This window comes from Streptopelia decaocto (genome assembly GCF_964273445.1).
Source record: "Streptopelia decaocto genome assembly, chromosome: 2".
NCBI lineage: Eukaryota > Metazoa > Chordata > Aves > Columbiformes > Columbidae > Streptopelia > Streptopelia decaocto.
The window spans coordinates 150,279,176-150,306,065 of NC_138655.1; the positions used below are offsets into that span (position 1 = coordinate 150,279,176).

Consider the following 26,890-nt stretch of genomic DNA (forward strand, 5'->3'; position numbering starts at 1 on the left):
GGACTGACTCAGGTTGCAATCTCTGTCTTCTGAGACTGCTGCAGATCAATGTAATTGGGTGGCAACCGTCTTCCGCTCCAATAGGATGATCCTGAAATGACAGGATTCAGCATTTAGTAATCTCCAGAACCTTCATTATCTGGAGGAAATAGGGAAATGAGAGTCTCTCTGTATGTGGATTGAGTCTTTCTTATTATGAGTAGAGAATTTTAGTTTTGTTCATTTTTGAATGTGAGGAACAGTGGTCTCTAAAAGATTTAACTGGTGACTTTAAATGACCTTAATTAAACCAGATTTCTTTATATAATATACCTTAGACTTTAGTTCCTCAGAATTGCATTATTTTCTGTAAATGCCATGTAAATAATACGACTGTAAATTGTCTTGGTGGGCCCACATTGCCAAGGTCTGGGTACCTTAGGTGATTCAGGTAGGCTTGTCCGGATCTAATTTGCTCACACAACACTATATTCATGTTGCCTTTCTGACTTGATTGAAAAAGTGAAGAACTAAAACCTGTTGTCATGGAAGTAAGCTACAAAAACCTAACAACAGTCTCAAAATTTCGCTTGTGTTATAAAGTATTATTGAACTGGAGCATCAAAACATGACCCAAAGTAAACATACATTAATAGAATATGTCTAGACTAAAAAAATGGCCAAGGAGAATACTACATTTCCATTTTATTTTATTTTATTTTATTTTATTTTATTTTATTTTATTTTATTTTATTTTATTTTATTTTATTTTATTTTATTTTATTTTATTATTATTTCTGTAAAAGGGTATGGAAAACACCGTGAAGAAAACAAAAATAATGGGGAAAATGTTTTATTCTGTATGTTTGAAGAATTTGGAACACAGAAGCAACAGAAAGGAATCGCTGAACTCACCACATCATCATAAGTCACCCTTCCCCTCTGACTGCACAGCAACATCACTGTCAACACTAGAAAATTGAAGTTGCATGCTTAAGAAAGCTTTATTTTCTGATAACTGTGCAGTCAATTTGGTGTGTCAGCACTGTGGACTTTTTCCTGTTTTTCCAGTCACTGACAGATGTGTACCACAAGCTAACAAAAGTATTGAAATAATATCCACTTAGTGGCACTATACCCTTGTGAAATCATGTGTAGTACAACTTCTGTTTAATGACATCAGATTTATCCATGTTAATATTTGTACTGTTGCTTTTTAGGATTTTTTTCAGAAATTTACTTTAGGATGCTTTCTTTGTCTTTAGAGCTTGGCACAGATTTGTGTAAAGTGTGAAAAATTTCATTGAAATGCGACTGAATGATTTGGTAACAGTCAAAAAGGAAGTGCACATGTATTGATTAATTCAGACCATTAGAAGAGAACTGCTGTAAGAAGAGTTAATTATAGTTTTGCAGAATCATTTTATTGTGTGACCCACAAATAGATAGGTTTGTAACAATTGTTATTTAAGTTTTATAGGAAGGCTACATATTGAGCAATGGCTTTATGATTTACCATCAGCACTAAAGACAGAAAGTAATTATTTGAAATGGGTTTGCCTCCAAAAAGGAGAGGCCTGAGAAGCATCATGTGATCCATCAAAAGATGTCACATTTAACAGTGGAAATATATATCCAAATACATCTGCTACTTTAAAGTTTTGCAGAGCAGGTGTTGACTAGTGCTTGATCTTTGCTTCTTGCCCGTTTTTGTGCATCTGGCTATTGGCATCTATGCGAAGGCTGCTCAGCTGCCCATTTCAGCCCTGATTCTGTTACCTGCCACTACCTTTAAGCACGGTTATCCTATGTCCTAAGTTATAACTACCTCGGTAGAAAATTTTTAATTATTAAATTTCTTGGGTGATAAATTGCTCTTGCTGTTAAAAAAATGAGCTTTTTTTTTTCATGCTAAACATACTGAGTTTCAGGTTTCAATCATTGGTTCATATTTTGTCTTTATTGTCTAATGAATCCTCTGAAATCATTCTGGGCCTTGGGAAGGTACTGTTGGCAAGCACCAAAGGAAACATACATCTCCAAAAAGGGATTTCAGGCAAATGAGGAACCAACAGTTTGTGATCTGAAAAATTCATGCAGTCTTCATCTTGAGATTCAGCCTGAAACTGACTGCAATGGGAACATTCAAGCTATTATATAAACCCATAACAGTCTTGAAATACCTATTACTATGCTTTATTTTCAAGTTCCTTGGACTCCAAGGAAAAAAATCCAGAAAAACTCTGTAGGTGTTCCTGTGACAGGGTCAGGAAGAGAACTTTGGCTCTGTCACATAGCCAAGATGATGAACATAGCCAAGGTCACAGCAATTCTGGCCCTGTGCTTCAGAAAGTCTTCAGAAAGCTCTCTGGGAGGACTTGAGATATTTACAAAATTTTTAAAAGATTTTCATTAATCATTATCATGGACTTAACTACTTAAAGTCTGTAACCAGAAAAAAAAAAAAAAAAAGACACTTACTCACTGTGATCTAGTCTTTCCTTCACATTCCCTTGGATGAATTTCAGACAGAGTTTCTAAAATTCTTTCCTTGTCATCGTTTACACCTTCTGTTTATTATTCTTCTGCTCTGAACTACTTTAAATACAGGTGCCTTTTTGAACATTATATGGTACTAAATAAAAAAGTAAAATGTTTACATCATATCCTGTTCATATGGTCCAAGAATAACATTGGGAGCTGCTGTTTTACCAAGTTTAACTAAGTTAACTCCAATACATTTTTTTTTTAATAGTTTTTCTCCAGTCTTTCTTTTTCCTACCATGAATGTTTCACTTATCTTCCTTACTCGTATGCAGCAATATCAAAAAACAACCCAGAAAAACGACCAATTCATAGGGGAGCACAATATTTTCAATGTATGTTTTCACTAGGCTAGTAATAATGCTTTTACTGAAACAGTTAAACTTTTGAATCCAGTGAAAATTACAAGAAGTTTTATTGAAATATGGTTGAAATCCTGTTAACTTTTTTTTCTGCAGAATCCAGTAGGTTTGGATTAAGGACCTGGTAGAGAATATTAAAGCGTACGCAAATTAAAGAAAATCACTTTCCCTTTACTTCAAAGAAAGAAATATAAAACCAAACATTCCTATAAACAGGAATTAATTCAGTAACAGCTTATGTCCTATTTTATGCAAAAGGTTTAACTAGAATTTCCTAGTGATTCTCATCGGTGTCATAATATACAATTATATGTGTTGGAATATGGAAAGAACAAAAAAAACTTAGGCTTATTTTCTTTAAAGACATAAATTAATTCCTATTTTGTGAATTCAGATTTTATTTTTTACTGTAGTTGTAACAGATGTTTGAGATACGAGGATGAATACAGAAAAAAAAAAGGAGACATCTAACTACATACTGTGGATTGTAAAAGGCAGAATATTTTGTGTAGTCTAGGACTAGTGTATGTAATGTGGATAAAACTAGCAAGCACACAATTTAACTGTGAATCATTGTTTTTTATTGAACTAATCTGCTTACCCTTTACTGTATAACTTTATTCTATTATTCCTTTTGAAGAAATACAAATGTAACAATTATCTTCTTGGTTATTTAAATATACCCAGACAATTAAATGAGTCTCTCTTAAATGAGTACATGTATTTTACTTTTCAGCCTAGAAAATCCTTCACTGTCTCCTCTACTATCTCCTGTCTCCAAGCTATTACTAGTGTCATATAGCTATGTCTATGGAAGTTAAAGAATCAGTATCTTACTTAATTAGATTGCTTTACACAGGCAGCAACTCTCAATATTTATATTCCCAGCCAGCTCCGTTTCAAAATCAGTCTACTCTTCTGTGAGCCAGAGGTTTAAAATATACATGCAATTGCTGAAGGTTGTCTAGAATTGGTAGTGGAATAAAAGAAAAACCTTAGATCAAACATGAAGCAATTGAATCATTATATCCATGAATGTATTTCCTGTTCAAATCTGTAACTTCTCTGAGTTCTTGTAATCCCTTGTATTATGACTTCTGCCAGTGTGAGTTGTTACATCTCTTGTTCTGCTGGCATCTGATGGCATATTTAACATGCATTAGCCTGCTTACTTGATGACCCATAAGAGACCAAGGTCTTTGGGTAAAGTCCTCAGTAGGTTGTCTCTACGATTTCCTTTTCTAAATACTGCTTTCTTGACTACTTCTATTGCTGACTTTTTTCTCCTGTCACAATTGTAGGAATTGGGAGAAATCTTTAGGTCAGAGGAGTTACATCGATGTGCAAATCATATAATCAACTAGAACATCTTTCCCTTCATGTTGTCTTTGACAGGCCAGCCCCAGCACTTTTGAGACCATGTTGTGGTTCACAGTGATGCAGCCATAGTGACCGTCCATTTTTGTGCTGAGCATATGCACAAGAAGAGCATTGCATCCTCCTCCCTCACTCTCTGCCATCACAGGGGTAGCCTGAGTTGAAAGATTGGATAGATAATGAAAGAGGTGTTTTCATTGATAATGTCTTTCCTTCTTTTGCATTGCACTTTAGGGAAAATATGTTATATAGACCATTTAAATTTATTTTCAGATCCATTCCAGCTATGCTCCTGTGACCACCTGAACACTAAACACACTGTAGTTTCATTTGTATTGTACAGTGATGCTGTCTGACTTTTATAAAATCTAATTTTTTTAATATAATGTTGATTTGGCAAAATCCACAGCTGGTCTTGGTCTTGCATTCTGCTGAATATTGGAAGCAAAAAATGAAAGTTTACTCTAAATTAACTACTTCCTATTCCTTCCCTAATCCATTCTAAATCAAAATTGGAAACCCTACAAACATTTCACTCCTGGGCCAAATGAGAAATGACAGGCACTTCTGGGGTTAAATGCTTCTTTCTAGCTGTAAATATTACATTTGTAAATATTTTTGACAAGATTTCACTCAAATCTATCTCTAAGGAGCAGCACTAGATGTTTTCAAGTGTTATTATTTCCATCCAGTATTTCTATTATAACGTAAAATGTTCAAAAGTCTACAACTCAATGTGATCTTCACTGCACAGACAACATAAAACTCATCCCTTCAGAAAAAAAGAAAGACTGAATGCTTCTATTTGTGCTTCTGATTCTTTATGAATACTAATGCTCACAACCACAGATTAAATTAATCTCAGCTGCCTCAGTCACACTTGGTAAATGAATCATAAAATAGTTTCATCCTGATATGGTAGGTTGTCCTTGACAGCAAATTAAAATCTTAGTAAGTGCCCTATTCAGAAAACATACACATATTCTTCATTTGTACAAAGCATGGTCAGAATGCAGATTCGTAGTTTTTTGTTTAAAGAAATCTGAGGATAATTCTGTGTTATTTCTTCAAGACCTTGTTATGGTATATCAGGAATTTTCAAACTTATAGTAAAACATTTCTGCCTGAGCATTTTTATAGGGAAAACCTTAATAACGTATTAAAAGAAAAAGTAATGCAACACTTCTATTTTTAGATGGTGTTTAAACCGATTGTTTGTTGTTTTTTTTTTTTTTTTTTCCTCAAATGCACTGTAAGTTTTTTTTTTTTCTTTTAAGGGAAGTTGACATCCTCATCTTGAACTAAAATTTGGCTTTCGTAAAGCTCTGTAGACAAAGGGGATGCCTTGTCTGTTATTGGCAAACAGGGACGACAGTTCTCACTACTCAAACCTAGTTATCTTATGTCTGTGTAGTTGCTGTGAGAAAGGAGGAATTAGAAAAAAAAGAGTTTTTCATTTGTTTTAGAAAGGTGGGTGAATGAACTGCCAGAACTGTGGGTGATGCCAGTCAAAGAAGTTGTAATGACTTCCATGATTTACATGTGTTTAGGACTGAGTTAAACATAGTGGACCAGAGTATGGTATTTCAAAAGCCATAAATGACTTCTTGCTCTTTTACAACAGTAAAAAATTGTACAATATGTATAGCAAACCTTCTAGTGAAATACATTAAAAATAATTCTATATGTGAGTATTTTGAAATTCAAGGTGGATTTTCATAACTGTAAAGATAATTTATCTATTTTCTTTATTCATCACCAAAAACAATGTACATTTTAACACAAGCTAGAATTCCTTGCTAAGAAGCTTCCCCTATTTTGATGACAGCAGGTGTTTGAGCAGCTTTCTTTTTTGGCAGAACTCTTTAATCCATCCATATATGCATTATATTTCAACAGTTAATTTAGAGCTTTTAGCCTGCAACATTCTAATGTCCATGCAGTACCCTATACAGAGACTTTAATTATACAGTGTAAGTCTGCAGATAGAATAGTGCTTATGAATTTCTAACAAAAAGTAATTACGGCACATGTGCAGATTATACTTTTCTACATGAAATAATCCTAGACTTTCTAATTCATTTTGTCAAACAACTAGCTCACATTCTGGACTAATGATCTGTAAAATTTCATTTGTAGTGTAAAATAACTCTACAGATGAGATCTTTTAAAATCTTTGTGGAAGAGTTACATGTATATATTTCTATCACAGTATCTGCACTTTATAATGGAAACAGTGACAGTCCTTTTCAATTAAAGAGCAGCAGCTGAATAGACAAGGGCAACCAAAGAAAAATGGTTTATCATGCGATATGCATCATTGTTCAGACTCAGTACAGTGTTGCCACACTTAAAGCAAGCTGTAATCAAAAAGTATCAAGATTTTGTTAAAACAAATGAAAATGACAATTGGTTAGTAACCTCATCTGAGGTTGGGGCAACTCTAAGTCTTAGAAGGCATAAATCTATATGTATATGAAGCTTTAATTTTCTTAAGGACGTCCTAATGCAGTTCAATAAAGATGATCTTCTGCTCTTGGGTAGCTATAACTCTGTGACCATTTTCATATTTTTCTGAATAGAACCCGAGACACAGAACGATCCATTACCCCAGGCATTCTTTGGGTTTACTTATTATAGCTTTGAGTCCTCTGTGAAAGACAGTGAATGAAATGTCACCTCTATGATATACATGGTCATTGAGGCAGATAAAGATGAGAAATAAAAAAAAAAAAGAGTATTAATTGCCATCAGTAACTATTATCAAAAGCACTATTAACTATTAATGACTATCACTACTGAGAACCTTTTCAAGCTGCCAGTTTGAGTTCCTCTTCAGATTTTCTGGTCATTCTTTTTAAACGTGGGTTTCCATTTTTGAGCTCTCTGCCTTTATAGTCAACAGAAGAAAATAAAGTGCATACTTAAGGCCTAATTAATTCAGCAAATTTTAGACAGCTTCTTTAGAATGGCATTAACTGTGTCCTACACTCCTTTGTTTATATTGACTAGATCTCTGTTAACTGTGGAGGCAAGCTACTTTATGGGCATCTCTGTTTAGTATGATTAATCACATTTTTACATCCAGTTAAATTGTAGACTCAGTAATGTACATGTCTTCACACAGAGATTTAATAGCACAATAGCTAACCCTTTGGGGTTACACTTTTGTGACTTGACTGTGGAACCCAGGTCTCTTCTTGAATTCACTCATCAACACATATTACAACTTCTGAAGCAAATAAAGCTGAAGTTTTACAGGCAGTGGTGTTGTACAGCTTGTCACCTCTCTGAAGGATGTGGCACAGCAGCAATGCCCAAGCCAGGAAGTAGGTATCACGGCAGAGGTTTTAAGAGGCTGCAGTCAGGACACATGGACAATCCTTACTATTCTGCTTTATGTCAAAGATTGAAAATTGTCAGTCTAGTATGAGCTGTTAATAAAGCACCTGATTAAAAAACTGAGATTTCCCAAATTTTAGAGATTGAGAAGAGAGAAGGAGTCAAAAATATTTGCAAATCTTTCTAAACTCATAAAATTTAGTTCTTCAAAAGAACAGACTTTATAAAATTCAATCATCATTTTCAATGTTTAATGAGACTCATTCTAAATCTATCTGTAAGAATAATGGAAGTTTAGAATCAAATGTTGTTTCTGTGAATTTCCTCCAAGTCTGGACAAGGCTGTTTTCTTTTAAGTTTTTCTTCTGTAGCATAACTGGGCTATTACTTGTCTTACTTCCCTCTTAAACTTTGTTTTCCACAGGACAGGCAAATCTGTTAGCCTGATGCCACAGTCATTCTCAGATGCTACTTACATGGGACAGCATCTGACAGGAATACATAAATCCTTTCTTTACTACCAAGAAGAAAAAAGATAATATCATCAAATGTTTTGTTTGTGAAGTGTTCAAGGCATGTGCACTTAACAGTCCTGCAAAACAGGTCTCTTTCTTCAGTGTGTATGTACATTTGCACAGTGAGGAAAACATTTCATTCTTGATTGATGCACACTAAAGCAATTCAGAGAGGAAATAGGCAGATATTTTAAAAGAAATTTTTAAATTTTGTTTTTCCTTCAGATGGGACAATCTCCCAATGTACCATGCAGGTATGCATTTATATGTCTCTTAATTGGTGGAAAACACATTTGCAAAAACAGATTTCCTGATCCGGTGTAGTTTTCATTCTGCATGAGCTGTGACTGTAACAGGCAGTATCTTGTGTTTAAGGAAGAGAACTCTCCTTTTGAATTTAGTCAGCAATCATCACCTATATCTGCAAACATTTCTACCATTGGAAATCTGATCTTAATGGAAACTGCTGGCAGACTTGATATATTTTATTACTAACCTGCTGTCTGCTTTCTCCTGGCAAGAAATCCTGAGATCAGGAACTGACAGTTATCCATTGCCTGTGCTGACTAATATTTCCTGTGCTCTGTTCTGCAGCATGCTCTCTATGATTAAGTGACCACATATAACTATATTTGTTAATGAGTTCATAGTATTTTCCTTAGTCAGTTAGCTAAACAAATACTCTGTATCTCTGAAGGCAGGGATACACTTTATTGCTTCCACATATGGGTCTAAAAGGATGTGATACAGAGGAACACAATGTGCCTAAGCCAACAGGAAACTTAAAAAAAGAAACATGTACAAAGGCTCTAACAAATTTGTTTTTCTTCCCATTGAGTTTCTTGCATTATTCACTACAGAAAAAAGAAAAACAAGCCAAAAATTTAACACCAAAAAAGGAGGCCAGGGGGTGGGGGGAAGTAAAAATATCAGAAGAAAATGTAACAATATAAATTACAAAGATCTTACAGACCAAACTGTCCTGCTTTGAATTTTGATCAAAATCAAAGAGAATTTTTTGGAAATGTTTAAGCTTTTAAGAGAAGACTGAGTACTTCGTAGTTTAGACAGCGAGGCATGAAAGCCCCATGCTTGTAGACACTGCTGGTTTTTCTGATAAAATATAGAGCTAGATTCTGCACCAAGGATGAATTAGACCAAAATGCTTTGATTTGCTATACTTGATCAGAAGGGATCCTCTACACAGATATCACTCCTGTGAGTAAGAATCAAGCATCTTCACAGCATTTCTGCAGCCATCCCTTCCTTACAAAAACTTCGCCCTCCCCTGAGCTGTGCTGTGAATCGCTGCGGGACAGAGATTCACCTTCAGGGAGTCTCTGAGTGTGTGAGAAAGACTGGAGTGGAAAGACGTTTCCTCATCTTGTGTGTCTTCTTTTTTTTTACTGTTAAATACAGTTTTTTCATGCAGTAGTTTATTCCTAAGGAAAAATATTATTTCTTCATTGTCTTTGGCTTAAAACCATTGGGAGTAGGATGGGTAAACCAGAGTCACAGGCTTTGACTTTTGTCTTTGCTGCAGATCTGCAGAGTACTGACGCCAGCGAGGGGAAGGAACCCAGGAAAAGTTGCTGGGTAGGAAACCTGATTCACGTCAACACTGTCAGGTAATTTTATTGGTCATGTGTGCAGGGCAATGAGGGGAAATAAGAAACATAGAGCCAGAAAAACAGCTTCTATGCACCAGGATCTCTGTGCAGTGGAAAGCAGGGCACTACACTGGAGTAATTATCACAGAATAGTCCCATTTTATTTTTTGCAGGCTGGGAGGGTAGATTTTCTCCATACACTTCCAGGTGCCTCCTTTGATTTTCCTAGCTGCCAGCTGAGTCACTGGGGTTTGGTGCAGTGCCAAAGATCCTGGCTTTAATTAGTTCTTGTCTAATCTTGAATCCTGGTACTTGAGCTATTCTGATATAGTATTTTATTTATTAATTGTTCCTGTCTATTAAGTGTTTGCTGTTCTATCCAATATGAAAATCTTATAAATTTCTGTGTAAAAAAGTGAATGTTATATTTTTATTCTGCTCTACAATGATGCTAAAACAGTTTTCCTTGGAATTCTGACTCATTATACACTGATTCTAATGGAAAACTTTGCTGCAGTTTATCACACTTAAAATAACATCAAGTCAAATTGTGCTATTAGAAACATTATATATTAAGTATCACTTTTGACCATGTCTTTTCATTGCACTACATTCTGTATAACTGTAATTATTAATAACTTGTTTCTGAACTCCCGTGCTAAATCCAGATTAGCCTTTTGTAGGGAATCATATGCAAAAAAACCCTGATCTTCTTGTGGGTTGCAAAGCAGTTTAAGACACCGCAGTGTGCGAACAGGAGTCTCCCTGGCTCTAGCATATTCTAGGTACAATTATACTGTTTAGGTATGCTTACATTTAGAAAGTGCATGTGTCCAAAATTGCTGCCCTCTGAAGCTGTAGGAGGAAATGAGCAGGAAATGAGCAGAGAAAAGACACTCTCTTTTGCAGAGTATTTTAAGATTTTTTTTTTTTTTTTTTTTTTAAATGACCTGAGAAAAGAATGCCAAGTTTCAAAACTCTCACTGATAGCGAAAAAATTCAGTTCAGGCAAAATTTGTTAACAAAGTTAAAGATTTAGTTATTTTATATTATGGCATAATAACAGTAAGTTCATAAAGACAAAGGAAAAGAATTTAACCTGATTTTTTAAAAGGAGTTAGAAATTGAATGTTACATTATATACAGTTTTTCTTTTCCTCAGACACAACAGCAATGCTGAAACACATTACAGAATGTTTTGTTTTTTGAAGAAAATTTTCAATGAATATTCTAACAGAAGACTATTCCGTAAAAAATTTCAAAACTTACAGTAGACATGCTAAATAGCTCATAAAACATCCAGAATATTTTTTTCTTATCCTGAGAGGAACATCCAAGGTAAATTTTTATCCATATGCAGAGCCACTTACATCAGCTCAGTCACAAAAAAAAGGTCATAAACGATGCATGAATATTACTTTGATACTTAAATCAGAGTGGATCCTACCCCAAAAGAGCTTGAAATTTTTACCAGTGTCCATGATGGATTTCACTTTCTTTGAAGTTGCTGTCAGAACCATCAGCAGATGGTGCCTTGGGCAAACATTCATAGCTAAATGGAAGCAGAACACACTTTTTAGAAACATACTCAAACAAATCTGCTAATCTCCACTTCTTAATATTTGAGAAGATGATGATGATGAATTAATTGTTATTTACTAATAAAAACACAAGTACGTAGTAGAAGGTAACAAACCCATGAGTCTTTAAATAGCGATATCAAGCCATGCCAAAATATCTGTTTTATTTATCTGGTAGAATACCAAAATATAACATTAAGAAAATGGGGTATATGTGCAAGAACATTCACTGAGTTTCATCACCTCTAAGTGAAGATAATGACACTTGGGAAATTAATTGGTGATAAATCTAGAATGGATGAACATGTATGGAAGAACAAGGGAGAAAATAGCCGTAGAAACTGGCTGTAGACTCAGCCATTTTTGTACATCTTTTTCAGAAATGTTGTTTGTGGAGTCCAGTGGCAGCCTGCTTCCTCAGTGAAGTTCACACAACTACCCCTTGCAAATTTATCCCCTGAAATGTGTTCATTAATACAGCACTCAAACACATGCTGTTCCATACACACACAGAAACTAGTGGTGCTCAGAGCTCGTAGAAATTATTAGACAGAAGTTAAAAAAGAATCAGGGCAAACATCAGTGCCACCTTCATAAGAACTATTTTTGCATTTTGTAAGAAGATCTAGCTGAGAATAATTCTTTCACTGATGAAAGCTCAAACAACAGACATCAAGAAAAAAACCCTTGCTACAACTAGGAGAAGGGCTTTAGAAACAAACAGAACAGGAAGAAAAATACTTTTCTAAAACCGCTGTTTGAACCTCTATGCAATCTTATACAGGATACAAGATTACAGAGATGTCTATATACAAGCAGCTATACTGCCTTCAAAAAATGTTTACATAACTATTTTAAGTGCAGGTTTAACTTATTAAGTTTCTTTTAGCAACATTCAATTTTAATTAGCAACAGATGTATGTGCATCACCAGAAGTGAAATCTGAACAAAGAAGAAACATGTTACAAAGATATTTCATACTGGTGGTTGGTTAAACAAACAAACAAACAAGTGCTTACTGGAGAGGCTACATTTCAACTGTAGATAAAATGATCTCTGTATCCATATCCAATTTTAATGAGTGTTGCAAGGTTTGATCAGTATTTGCTCAGTTCTGAAAGAGCTCTGCAATAAGTGGGACATATATGGAAATACTCATTTCTATTCTTATCAAGCTACACCATTTGAAAGCAAACTATTTGTCCAATCTATTAAACTTGTGAAACAAGTCTGGAATAGACATAGTGAATTCCACTAGAACCATATTTTAGAGATAAACATGTCGTAAGGACTGTGTCTATTCCTTGTGGCATAGAAAATCTGCTTGTTTTTTTAATATATGACATCTTCTGTTCTGGCAGTTTCTGAAAAAACTTCTTAGTCCAGACTCATTCTGATGCAGTAGCTTTTAGCCTCTAAGCTTGCAATACAAAATATAGGCAGCTTTAAGCAAAAGTGTGTTATTTATGAACTGCAAGCAACAGTTCAATAATTCAAGTCCATTACTCATTTACTCATATCAACTTTACATCCATCCAAGACAGATTTATGAATACAATTCATAACAAACAGTAGTCACTTTTCACTTCCTCAATCTGCTTAACATTTGTAAAAGTTGAAAAAAATGCAAGTATATGTACTGAGGTCTTGACATCTTTATGTCTTCTATGTGAATGTCAGAGTTAGGAAACCACATCTAAAAATAAAAGATCTATAATAAGTTGCTACGCAAGGTACTTCAAAAAAAATCTGAAGACTTTAAATTATAGAAAAAAAAAAGTGGGAAAAAGTGTTTTGTTTATTTTTTTCTTTGTGGTTCTGTTTCTTATAACAAATATTCCTAGGGTGGTGTAAATTTATTAGCATCATTAGACCTTCTTGTGATTTTTAGTGAAGAATGAAGCTATTTTAGGATTTAAGGTGTTTGCATTGTATTATTTTTACTTCCAACCATTCAGCATTTTTTAGATGTTCAAGAATATCAGTCTATAATTAGTCCAATTATAGTGACTAAAGGCAATAGTGATTAGTAAGGATGACTTCTGGCCACTCAAGCAGTTAAAATGATCAATGGATCTCCAGTTTGAACATAGTGTTTTAATAGCTAATGAGGAATTCCAAAAGTCTGGAAGCAGAATATAAGAGCAGCAAGATAATATGGTTGGAAGGTATTACTAAAGCTGACATCATGTCTCTTACAGCCAGACATGTACAACAGTGCCATATCATACATGCCAGATTTGAACAGTGTTTGGAAAGGTATTGGCATCATTACAAATTTGAAAAGAAAAATATCTTACTAATCATGGAATAATATTTAATGGAAAGGAAGAAAGCCCTAGTATTCTGGTTTTGTTGGACTCTTCCAATTCTTGCCAGTTCCAGGAAAGGATGGTTCCCAGTAGTAGGAAACCACAATCGGTTCCTGAGAATTCCCATCCCACTAGCTTGTAGGTACAGGAGAATATCTGTCTCAAATTTTATTGGATTTTAAAATATATAAAACAAATAAAACAGCAGTCACCTGAAGAAGTAGCTCTGTAGAGCACTGAAATGCTTGTCATAACACAAGCTCCCTAATGTCTCCATATTCTTCTTCCCAACAACTGGAGGAATTGGTATCAAGCTCAAAAGGGAGTTAGAGCATATTTTAAGCACACACCTAATTCCACTGCTACTATATGAGTACACTCATAAAAGCCTTTTTGGACTGAGATATAGAGGGGGCTCTCTGGGCTCTAGTCCATGCACTGTGTAGCACTGACTGATGCATGAATTAATCAGGAAAGGAAAAAGACTGAAAGGAAGAAAAGAAATTCTAGACTGGAGTTAGGATGGTTTACATAATCAAATGAGCATGAAGAAAGTTTAGAGTCCTTACTTCAGAGTTGTTAGCAATCTTAAATGACTATGATAATATGGAACCAGGAGAACCATCAAGACCTCTACCTTTATTTATTATGCTCACTTCATTATTCTTTTATAAGCAAACATAATACATAAATATTACAATAGTTAACTTATACAACAATTCTTATAATTCCCTTCCCCCTGAAAATTGTGAATAAAACCAGGAGAAATAATGATACAAGAAACAAAACATAATTTCATAGTCAACTTTGAAATAAAGATAACATCGTACAGAAATAACTTATAATTAAAAAACTGAATGCTACCATTACAAACCCATATTAATTTAAGTACTGCCAGTCTATCTTAGAGTTCTGCAAAGTTGCAAGACAAGGCACTAAGGCTCTAATAACTGTATTGGTACAAGTGCTGCTTTCATTGATGAATATCTCAGAAAACCAGAAATGTTGGTACTCCTATTCATTCTTTTAGCTGGCAGTCTACCAGGACAAGTTGCAAAGAGAAGACCACTGGAGGAAGATTACTTTTCGTGAATTGTTGAGGTTAATATGCTAAAAATAAATATTGCAGTTCATTAAGAACACCTGGGAATATGTGACAATTCACTTCAACTGGTAAGCAGATTACAGATATAAAAAAATTACAAAAATAAACATGGAGAAAGGATGAAGTTTAATGATATTAAGGTGTAATAGCTGTCACATAGTACCCTGTGTGTTACAGTTCCATAATTTTCCTTTCATTTTGATTGATAAAGTCTTCTAAGCCAGGAAAAGTCCAAGAATAATGAACCTTTCAGTAGTTCTCCTGTTAATTTTGTCACTGATTTTTCCATGCTACAGGTTCTTCCCCATACACCTCTGCTATTGATTACAATGTGCTGCATTTTGTGATGGAGAGATTATTGCAAACTTCAGGACCAGACTGAATTTTGAAAACAAATTTTAGTTGAGTTTCCTTAAATTTTGGATTTATTTTCAAAAGCACTCAAGTGAGCACAGTAACCAACTACTCCCAGCAAGTTACTTCTGAAGAGCTGATTGATGCGACTGGATTTGCTTTTAATATTACACTGGATAAATTATAAGAATGGCTTCCTGTGATTATTATCGTGGTTTTCTGGAAGCCCTGGAAAGTACTGATTAGTAAATATAAAATTACCTTGGATGGATGAACAGCAAAAGGAAGCCTGCAATCCTTTCTTTCCATCTCTTTATTCAGTTTGTTTTTAGATCAGAGCTTAGAAAGTCACTGTATACTAAGAGGCCACAAATTGCCAAGTCAGCAGTGGGCTGATAAAATGAAAAAAACCAGCAGGTAAGGGAAAGAGATGTGTGCTTTAAGAAGGCTTTTTAAAGCTGCAACTACATTTTTGCAAAATTGCTTACAACGAGAAGTATTTTACTGTACCTCTGTTCTTTAGCACCCTGCAATCACCAGCTGTCTCACAGCTGGGGGATGAGCTGCAATGTAAAAGGTTTTGAGTGACGTTGTATGAAAACGTGTGCCAAATTAATCGTAAAAGCTTGCGTTAACCAAGAGCCTCTCTGCTCTTTTAACAGAAGTGTACGTTCTGTGCCTCCTGTCTGGGAGCTGACAAGCAGCTCCTGATTGCCAGTCATCTGTCACTGGCATGAATGGACAGTGAAAACCTACCATCCAGCTCTGGGTTTAAAGATGGGGTTGGCTTATGCATTTATGGAGAACAGCTCTGCTGCCAATAAGAAATGATTCTGAAAAATTTACCATCTCAGATCTCTTCATCTGAGAAAAGGCTGGCTGCTTTGAAAGGGAAATATCTCCAAGAGTGATATGACTCTCACAGTGGCTGTGAGCACTTGAATGGAAGATTTATGCTTAAATTTATAGACTGCAAATCGAGGCTAGGTTTGCAATGCAGAAAAAGTACAAGGGAAATATATTTTCCCTTCCAAAAACCAGTCCAGCAGAGATGCTGGTGCTGGGGCAGCAGCTCAGCAAGGAGGAAGCCAGCACAGGTAAGGAGGTGCCTGGGCAAGATCTGCCATATTTGCTCACGCTGTTTTGCAGTACATTGAGTAGGGGCCAGAAACAAAGACTGCTATGTGGCCAGCAAATCTGAACCCCATCCCTGTAAGGCTCTGAGGACTGTTCTATCAAGCTGGACCAAATGTTGGTTTACTGCAGTAACCAGCCTAAGAAGATGCTACTGCTGATCACAGCAGCATCTACATAAAAGTAATTTTGCCTATGTAGACATATTTGGGCCAAGTTTTGTCCAGTTTCTAACAAGGTGCAGAGGGATAAGGAAGAAACATGGAAACTGAAGAGCCATATGAATCGCGAGAGTAACTCACCATTCCTGCTGGTATGGTAACTTCAGAAATGAATGGAAAACCTTCAGATTCTCCGTCTCTGCAGGCATTCAAGACCGACCTGGACACATTCCTGTGCAATCTACTCTACGTGCACCTGCTTTAGGAGGTGCGTTGGACTAGATGATTTCCAGAGGTCCCTTTCAACCCCAACCACTCTGTGATTCTGTGATCTGCTTTTACTGCATGTCCAGTAGGGCCATCAAGTTCTCATCCCCACTGCTTGCTTTGGAAAGGCCAAAGTACCAGGGTGCTAAGTGACGCCTGGAGCTCACATTGAACCTTCACAATCTCTGACTACCTGAGTCTGGACTGCCAAACTTTTGATCACACCGGAAATTTTTAGTTTGTTTGCATGGAACATATGACCTGAAATACTCCGCTGTTGCTGTACGTGAACACAACGGTTCACAAATGTAAAACACTGTTCAAAAGTAGTCCATATTCTTCTGCCCTATGTCTATGTTTGAACCCAAGATTGTGTATATATTTATTCATTGATGGTAAACTGATCAACTGTCAGGTTTTTCAGTATGGAAAAAACATTTATTTTTTAAATCAGTATCTATCTGATGAAATTCCCAAGATATGACAAGTGGTTTCCAAATACATATTTAGAGGAACAGGTATTAAATTTCATAAAGCAGCTACATTATATGCTGTAGTTTCCCTTTATAATCAGTGTGATTTCCTACTCTCTGGGAGGAGACATTACTAATACATCATCAAGTAAGACTTAAACTAATTATTAATAGCAATGTTATTAGTTATTAGTAGCAATGATGTTTGATGCTAAAGATGAGTAAAGATAATGTCACAAATCAATCTACATCTTCTGGAGCAAGACAGTCTGCTGATATTCTGTTTCTGTTTGACAATTAGGGATAAACCAGATCCACCAAGTTGTCAGAGGTAAAGCTGGGGCACCAAAGGGTCTGGAGGAAGCAGAAAGCAGATTTTGGTCACACAGACAAATGTGTAACTGTAACCTGTTAAGGAGATTTAGATCCTCAACAAATACAAATGAGGATGATTGTATTAGTATCACTGACATTCAGCTGAGCTTGATCTTAATGAAATTTCTCATTGTTTCTGTGTCCATACATTCAATCATTAAATAGCTTACAATTTGGGATAGAAGTATAATATAAGATTATGCTATTAAATTCACATTATGGTATCTACAACCTCAAAGGAAAATCAATGTCAAGATTGTTTCACTTACAGGAGTCATATAGCAGTTCGAGAATTGTGGAGCAGCATAAAATCATTGATCAAAACAAATTCCAAATGTTAAAGCACAATGCTTACATTTCTCCGGTCTTATAAACAAAAAAAACCCCTAATTGCCTGTGTAGTGTTCTATAAAAAGAGAAATAAATAAATAAACCCCCACGTGCTGGCAAGCCAAATGAGCTATTACCAGAAGATGGCAGTGATGTCTTTTTACAGCTGTAGTCACCATGCCATTTACAAGAATAACCTAATTGCTGTATAGTTGTATCATAGTAAAAAAGGGACATTGGTATAGTCAAGCCAATTACCTCCTGGTATGTTCAGCAGTCTCTCTAATGTGGTACAATTTTTCAGTATTTTTAAGTAGTGTTACTTTTCCTCTATTTTTTTTGACTATGATTGTTTTGGAAATTAGCCAGGCTGTAACAACATAAATAACATTTTAGCTGTAGCATTAGCAAACAGTTTGACACACGTTAAGTTTGATTATTTACAAATTAGAAGAATCCGGTTGGAGGCCATTTTCCTGTCACTCATGAGTACATTATTTGCTTCATTTTTTTGTTAATTTAAAGGTTCTGAGCAATAATAGTAGGAAATGTAGTGCAGGTAAATTTAACATAAACAAGAACATTTATTTTATTATATCCACCTCATAGCTGTATATGTAGGTTCCCAGATGCTAGACCACAATGTGTTTCATTCCAGGGGAATTCCCTAACCTCAGCAGAATGATGCTACTCTTGCAAAATGTCTTTAATTTCATGTAGTGATGAAAGCTTGACAGCAATTCTCTATCCCAGACGATGCAAGGAGCTATAAAGAGAAAATCAAGGTTTCTGCTTTTAATTTCATAGGTCACAGAATTATACCATCCAGAACTAGACAAATGAGTGATTTGTGGAAAGTATGCGATGCCTTTTGCCATAAAGCCTGTCACCCTTACACACTTCATTGTCTCATCAGGAATGAGCATGTCTGCTATTGCCTGTACTGCTGTGAACCGAAAACCTTTCAGATCAAAGGTGATGCTGCTTATCAACAATTCAGCAATAATAATATGATCTACTCATTTATTTTTTCTTAGAAGAATAAAAGCTTTTCATTTGAATTGTACAAATGAACTTAAACACTGTTATTGGTAATAATACTAACAGTATTTTTCTCTGCTGGTTACAGATTCCCTAAGCTCCTTATTGCTGTGCAAATGTGAAAAACCCAAACCTTAGCAATGGATTGGAAGCACTGATTCTCCTAAAGTCCCCTAAGCAAACTGAACACTGAGCTGCCATGTCAAGCCTGTTAAGTCATTTGAAGGAATTTGGGAAGTCAGCACACTTGGGGTAATTTCCTGGCAATTCATCTATAATGTCTACTGCCTGTTCCAATTTCTGACACACAGATATATTATACCCAATTGTGACCAGCCTGCATAAACAGTAAGCTCTCTTGAAAATACCGAATGTGAAGACATAAGCTTTCTTAGTACTTTTAGAAAGGTAGATAAATCATATTGAACTTGAAATAACAGATGATCACATCTTCAATGGGTGAATACATGTGTATAATTTTATCTAAGAACTGAATGTAAAACATGACAATAATATAACTACTAATTTTTAAAATTATTTCAGAGTGCTTGCCAAATACTTAAACACCTGAAGCAATCCTACAGCATATGATTAATTTTCATGTTTGTCTAACATAAGCTTCTCCCATTTATTTGTAGAAAATTACTTGACTTCTTTCCAAAGTGTGTTTGATTTCACTTGAATTTACCAGGCTGCCAGTGCATATTTCAAATTATGCAGTTTTCTGAAAGAGATTGATATGTCATAGGAATTTTGGTGGAGTTTTATTATAAAAGGAATTGAAAGCTTTCAAAAGATCAAGGGCAATAATGCAAGGATGTAGGTCAGCTGAAATTTAAAGTTCATGGAGCACTCTGAAGGCTTTTAAATACCTCTCAGCAGGAAATCTGTGAGTAGAACTGCAGATCCTTGCCATGTGGAAATGCCTTTTCCTTATGAAGTTGTAGTTCTGAACTCCAGAACACTCATATAGTCCCAAATCTTTTCTCTTTCATTAGTGTCTGAAGATGCAAAGTTCTGGTGGGCTTTTTATGAGAAAAATGACAGAAACAAGACATGGCCAAGGAAATATACAATTATTTTATATGTTTTGATCCACTAAATTGTGAAATTAAGAAAACTCTGTGTGGATATCTTTTTTTAAAGGTGAACAGAATAGTTTGGTGGATGAAGGAAGGCTGGTTTAGAAACCAAGATGTGTCCACTGTATTTTAAAAGAGAAGTATTTCCTTTACAAATGTTAATAGATGACACACTTCCTCAGCCTATTGAAATGAATATATTTTTTATCATAACTAACATATTTCAGATCCCACTTCAAACCCTTCTTTTTCCTACAGCATGGTACAACGTTAATTGAAACCACACAGGTTCCCTTTTTGCAGCCCAAAGTCTGGTGATGAAGTCTTAAGAACCAGTTCCCTTTTTGTTCTCTCAGTCCTTTAGTTTTCATCCTATTTCCAAAGTTCAGGCTATTTCTCTTTCTGGATAGAACGAAAATTTTTCACTTTTTGTTCCTTTTTTTTTTTTTTTGAGTAAAAGTAATAAAAAAATCTACAGAAAACAAATGTTTCTTTATATCTCTTATTCACTGAGATAATCAGAACTAATCAGAACACCTCATTCTGGGTAATGCTTTTCATAGTAGTTTTGGTTTGGTTTGGTTTGGTTTTTTTGTTGTTAATGAACTGTACTCAGCCTACTCTGTTTGCAACTGTCAGTGATGTCATCCTGAAGGAAGAAAACTTAAATATTTTGGTGGTTGTGTATATATTAAAATCAGATCAAAATACCTCCTGGGTAGGATAATTTATACTAGTCTGTATTGTGACTTTGTCTAACAAAACAGTCAAATGCAAAGTTCACTTTCTGATGACTGAGGAACTGGATTGTGCAGAAAATAAAAAACTGGCAGAGCAAAACATCTCAGCTGTAGGCTACAAAGGAAAAAGGAACATAGAAAAGGTCTTTGTTAAAAAGAAAAACAGTGAGTAAAGAATCATTTCTACATTCTGGAGAACTCTTTTGAAAAATTATGACCCTGGTAACCAGGCAGACAAAGAACAAACTATTAGTGAATGTTAGCTTCAGGACTGCAGCCAAGGGACAGATATTAGAAAATGAATAAAGCACTAAAAATCTCTTTCTCTTTCAAGATTGTGGAAATATAATGACAAATTAATTAAGAGGAACCGTACAATCATGTACTACGATCTCGTCAATTCACAAGCTAAGAAAGGTTATTTGAGGTCAACATTTGGATGCAACCCCCTTTTGGGAGCACCCAAATCAGCAAAGTCCAAACTTCTTAGACTAAAGGTCAAACACATCATTCAATAGTATCAAAAGGACAATATCCTCTTTTTGGGCAGATTCTATTCTCTGCTCTTTAGGTAGCTTAAATGAAGAGCGGAGAGTTGAAAGCATAAGCCAGGTTTTCTAGTAGAAATTCATGTGCACTGCAGGAAAATAATTACTTGTTATAGTAAGAGAGGGTGTAAAGAACGAATAACAGGCCAAAAGCTGAAAATGATAAATTCTCAACAGTGACTGAATACTTCACTAGATTACAGTAGAGAGTCACAAGGTAAATGGTGAGGTAGGCTTTTCAATGTAAAACTGCTCTGCATAAATAAAATTAACTTAAAACTACAGAAATAACTACAAAAGGTAGATTTAGAAAGAAATAATTAGAAAGGATAGAATTGTATTGACTTATGCTTTGGTTAGAATTTATCTCACCTAAATAATCCTCTAAAATCTGACCCTCTTTGGGCCTGTTTTCTAGATTCCCCAATAACCAGCGGGACAAGAGAGGAGTACTTCTAAAGAGAGAGTCTGCTATTTGTATTTTTAGTCACTGTCTGTGGACTTGCCTTCCAGATGTGCCTGTTTGTCTCCACAGAGTTTAGAAAAATCTTGACCAACATTTTAGGCTAGAGGTGTAACTGCATTCGCTCTGAAAACGTGGGTGATAGCAGGACAACATTGCAGCAGCTCTGACTGCAATAGGGAAACTATAGGTGGATCCAAACATTGCTAAGACCCGTGGAAATGTGTCGATTGAGAATGATACAATAGGAATCTGGAGGGAAACTTAGAATAGTATAATTTAATCATGTTTTTCATATCCGTATTCTACTATAGTCCAAAAAGTCAGACTTCATGCACAAAATAACTGAAACTGCTATTTCAAAAGCAGCCATAGGTCTGTCATTATAACTGTCATTTTGTAGAAGTCATTTGTGTGGCAGCTTTCACTACCACAGGAGTGATAGAAATGCTATAGTAACCAGAATGATTTGATATATACGGTGCTGTAACTTTTCTGTAGGCTTTCTAAAAGGTATTTCTTCTTCCCGCAAACCTTATTTTAGTTACACCTTTTAAATTCGAAAACACTGACCAGTGGCATGAAGAATAATGGTTAAGACAGGGTATTTTTTGACTGAGTCCACCACTTGGTTTAATGAGAAAGACTGTTATTGTCTGAATTGTTACAAATCACTTTGACAGTTGACAAAAAGCGGAGGACAAATTCAGTTGGTGGCTCTTCAGTTCGCTCTCTGAAGTATTTTAACCAGAGTTACAATAGTATCCTGTTTCCCTGACCTGTATAAGGAATGTGGGTTCAGTTACTTTTCTGTTTTAGAAGTCAGAGATTCCAGCTGGTAACAGCAGCTTTTCTACCCTTTGAAGTACAGATAACAGATAATATTAGATTTACAAAAGCCCAGCAACATTTATTAAATTTTAGAAGCCTTCCTTCTAAATACACAATATCCTTTAAAAACTTGATCTAAGGGGGATTATGAAAGATAGAGAGCAGTAATAGAAGAGAGACTGCTGCCTGGTATAGTTCAGAAGCAATAGAGAGCACACGCCAGAGAATTTTGTTCTTCAAGTGATTTTCATTTACTGCTTTATTAGTCATTTTTAGATACACTGTATAGTTTGAAACTGAGAACAATTCTAATGTGACAAGATATATGCATCTGGTACAATTGATCTAGTAACTCGTGGTATTCACTAAGTTGGTGCCCCAGCTATCTGCATAGTGAGATTTTTCCTCTTGTGGAAGAGATGATAAGGAAGACACAAAGGGTCACTCCAAGAGGCAGGAAGGATAGTCTCTCCTGAACAGGCAGGCAAACTACATCCTTACAGAGGAAAATCAATGGTAATATTTCTTTTCTCATTTATGCATGTAACTGAGGTTAAAAAAAATTGATTCACATCACTTTTCAGAGGGGCAAAAAGTGCAAAAGTAAAAATATATCTGCATTGATGATAACCAATAGGAACAGTGCTTAGGTGGGTACTATTCTTCTAGTGAGATTAAGGACTAGCAATAATTAGCAACGTAGACCTCTTCTAATGTATTCTGTCAATTTATATAATGGTAATAGTTAAATAATTTGAGTTATTTTGAATCTAAGTAATTAGAGTTATTTTGAATCTTCAGAGCCTTCCCCTTATAGGGAGAACACACAAACAAGCTCACTACGTACTGAAACTTTAGAAGGTTGAAGAAGATTTTTTCCTGTTCACTCCTTACTTCTCAGGGAAAGTTCTGCTCTTGCAGCAGGAAGATTAAGAGGCTGAAGCCAAAGCTGTGTGCAGCCGAGGAAGGTATGGCATGGACGTTTCATCCCTGCTCTTCTCATGCAGAAGAAACACACAAAAATGTGTGGGCAGGAAATTACACAAAGTGTTCCCCTCACACAATTGCTCAACTGCCTACAAAATATGGAATTAAATATTCAATTTTATTTGATTTTTAAATATTCAAGTAAAGTTTTATTTCAATTTATGTCAAAGGTATGCCTTTGGTAGTCCTGTAAGTATTCAGGGTGAAAACTTTTTTCTTAATAAAATAACAAAGATCTTTCCTTAAACAATCAAACCAATCAACAATTCAGCTTCAATTCAGATGTGCTCTTGCTTTTTCTTTTTTTTTTTTTTTTGTTAAGAAAGAATCTCTGGACAATTTGGAAAATATTCCACTCAGATCTACTAAATTACAATGATGGAAAATGTGCACTAACACTTTTACTAAGTGTGTTAACTAAGGCAGCAGTTGCAAGATAATTGACTGATGTAAAGTTCCTGCAGAATATGACTTTCAGAACACTCCAGTTTCAGATGAACCAGATGTCTGCTGCATATGTGGAATTCCCTAGGTGACCTGTTTATGAATAGTTGACACCAACAAATACATAGCAAAATATGTGAATGTAGCACATTCATTGTACCTGTAAGCCTTCTACTGCATGTGTTCATCTTTAGGGAACTAGCTGGAAATTTAGAGCAGTTGACATTTTTTGCTCCATCTCTGCCTCATCAGTCAGTAAAGTAAGGATTTCTAATGTTTTACTGGTGTGCCCCTGAAATCTGTGTAAAGTTCTGTCATTAGGCAGCTATAGCTGTGGTTTCTGGCCAGCTCTAGGAACATGTTTTTCCTGGGTATTTTTTTCCACGGAAGAACCCTTTGCCTCTTTCAACTCAGCCTCACTTAAATGGAAATTTGAATGGTACATTAGGTGCTTGGCTGAGCAATGGGATATCTGCCAATTTGTCATACCAAATGATCAAATTCAGCACAACAAAAAGGGTAGTAAGTAATAGATTATGGCCTAGTCACAGCACGTTAAAGTTTGACATACACAATGCTACTCCAAATTCAAGTTTCCTTTTGCTATTATAATTTCAGAAATCAGCAGTTATGCGAGCTTTGTGCTTAAATTACTCTTTAGCCTCCAACTTACATCAGGTTCACAGGAAGTGAACTGAACAGAAGATTGCTGCAGTTGCAGCAACTTTAGCATGTCTGAATGACTGACCACTGTTAACAAATCTGGTTTACACTTTACACCAGCTACATTTCATCTATTGGTCATAGATCAGCATAGGCAATTAGACATGGAGCTGTAAGACTTCCTGATTTATTGTCTCACAATTCCCCTTTTTACTCTACCCTTGCCTTGAAAATAAATATCTTTTAATGTAATTTGTAGTAAACTTGGCATCTTTTGCATGAATTCCTCAGCTTTCAATAGATGCAAAGAATTGGAAAGTTCTTGAACATTTATAACTGCTAGTATTACACTGTGTGATAGCTTTATTTAGAACTAAAGTTATTTGAACTTTGAAGTTCCTAAACCGGAGTTTCAAAAAATAAATCAAGTGTGAAGTATGAATCTATGTGCAATTTTCTTGGGTGTTCTGCTTTTGTCAGTATAGTCAACACAGCTGTTCCTTTCCTCCACTCTAGAATTACACAAAGGCTTTTTCCAAAACAGGTGTCCATTTTGTCTTCTAACTAAACAAAGCCTAAAAATAGGCCATGAACCAGAATATAAAGCTTAGCATTTTCCTCTTTAAATCTTTTATTTTGTAGAAAGTTGTGAGCAGATTTCCTTTGCAGTTTGCTATATACCTGTTTCTAGTAGTCATGACCTATGATGCTGAACTAACAATGCACAGCATGAATATTAACCTACATCAGCATCCTATGTATAAGGATTTTTAGTTAGATATTGTATCTACTCAAAATTTGTGTATATATGGTAAATCATAGATAATTTTAGAAGTGCACAGTAAGATTATCAATCAGAAGTCTGGACAGTTTCCTCACGAGAAACAATGGAAAACTTAAATACAGCCTTTTTTGCTGCAACTAGTACATTCTTCTAGAATGTATTTTTTAATAATTCATCAGATCATATATGTCATTCATATGTATTTAATGTATTCACCTGTGAACTCAAAGCTACAGCTACCTCATCATGACCTGTTATCCAAGTTCGATATTTTATAGTTTTTGTTAACTGATTTGATTGTCTAAGCTTTACAGAAATGTTAGGAAACTAGGCGGCAAAGGAACCAAAAAACATTTTAAAATTAAATATTATTTGCTGAAACTTTCTTAATTTTCAAGTTTTCTGAGGATAAAGAGGATATATTTCTTCATTAAAATGTCCCTTTTTTCCCAGCTTTGTTCATATGTTTTCCTTATCCTTTTATCCCTTTTCCTTAAGCATATGAAGCAAACTGAAGTAGGCTATACATGTAGACTTACCTCCCACTAGATCAGCCTTTTCTGTCTGGCCTACTCCTTCACACAACTATTTATGCAAAAAATGGCACTCACTGCATGACACTGCAGATCCTTGATTTCCTCAGCCTCACAGCCCAGGCCTTCTTTCTGACAACTGATGTTCCCATTTCTAAGCACAAATATCAAAATACAATATCTCAACTCCATCTTTCTGGAAACTCTTATACAAAGAGACACAAATGTGGACTAATTTAATCAGTGTTAGCAAACATGCTCATGAATACATTTTTTCCCTCATTCAACCACCTCTTTCAGATATGTTTGGATAAGATTAAGAAAAGAATGTATGTATGTTGTCTACTGAAAATAATTCTATATCTGTCATTTTATGTAATACAAACACAAGCTGAACATCAGGGGAAATTTCCTGGGGTGGAGATTGGCACTGAAACAGTTTCCCAATGAAAATTGAGTAGGAAGCCTTAAGAGATTTAAAGCTAGACAAGATAAAATAAAAGACTGTAGGGGAAAACATTGCAATGACAGAGACTGAGACTATGTTTATAAGGTCTTTTTCCATCTCTCTTCTCTGTGCTTTCATGATTATTTTTTTCTGTCTAATAAATTTTAAAAGGTTTCTTTTTGATAAACAGAATGATTTTGTTCTCTAAAGATATATGATTTTAGATGATGGATAGCTCAAGAGCTTTGAGTTAGTGCTCTTGAGGTAGCACTCAAGTGATGTTAGAACAAAACAGAGTAGCAATTAAATGTATTTTAAGGATAATTACAAAAAAGTGTGATTTTAATTTAAAATACGTTGATGCCATTCTGCCAAAGCATATTAATTCTGAAGAGCATGGTCTACTAGTTCATTTCTTAGAAACAGCAGACTTAAAACAAACTAAACATATATTGTTGACTTCTCTTTGTCGCCCCTTCTGTTGAAATTTTGGGAGATGACAGTCT

General features: G+C 35.2%; 2 long non-coding RNA genes across 2 annotated transcripts; one reads left to right on the plus strand and one right to left on the minus strand.

Moving 5' to 3' along the window:
* LOC309436239 lies at positions 1–26,047 on the minus strand. Its single transcript, XR_014183313.1, has 3 exons — positions 25,943–26,047; positions 11,201–11,281; positions 1–91 (listed from the first exon to the last, which is right to left on the minus strand). It is a non-coding gene; the product is annotated as an uncharacterized lncRNA (long non-coding RNA).
* On the plus strand, positions 9,054–23,694 carry LOC309436238. The gene is made up of 5 exons (XR_014183312.1): positions 9,054–9,337; positions 9,663–9,747; positions 15,743–18,795; positions 18,950–19,113; positions 23,327–23,694. It is a non-coding gene; the product is annotated as an uncharacterized lncRNA (long non-coding RNA).
* Positions 26,048–26,890: the final 843 nt, after the last annotated feature.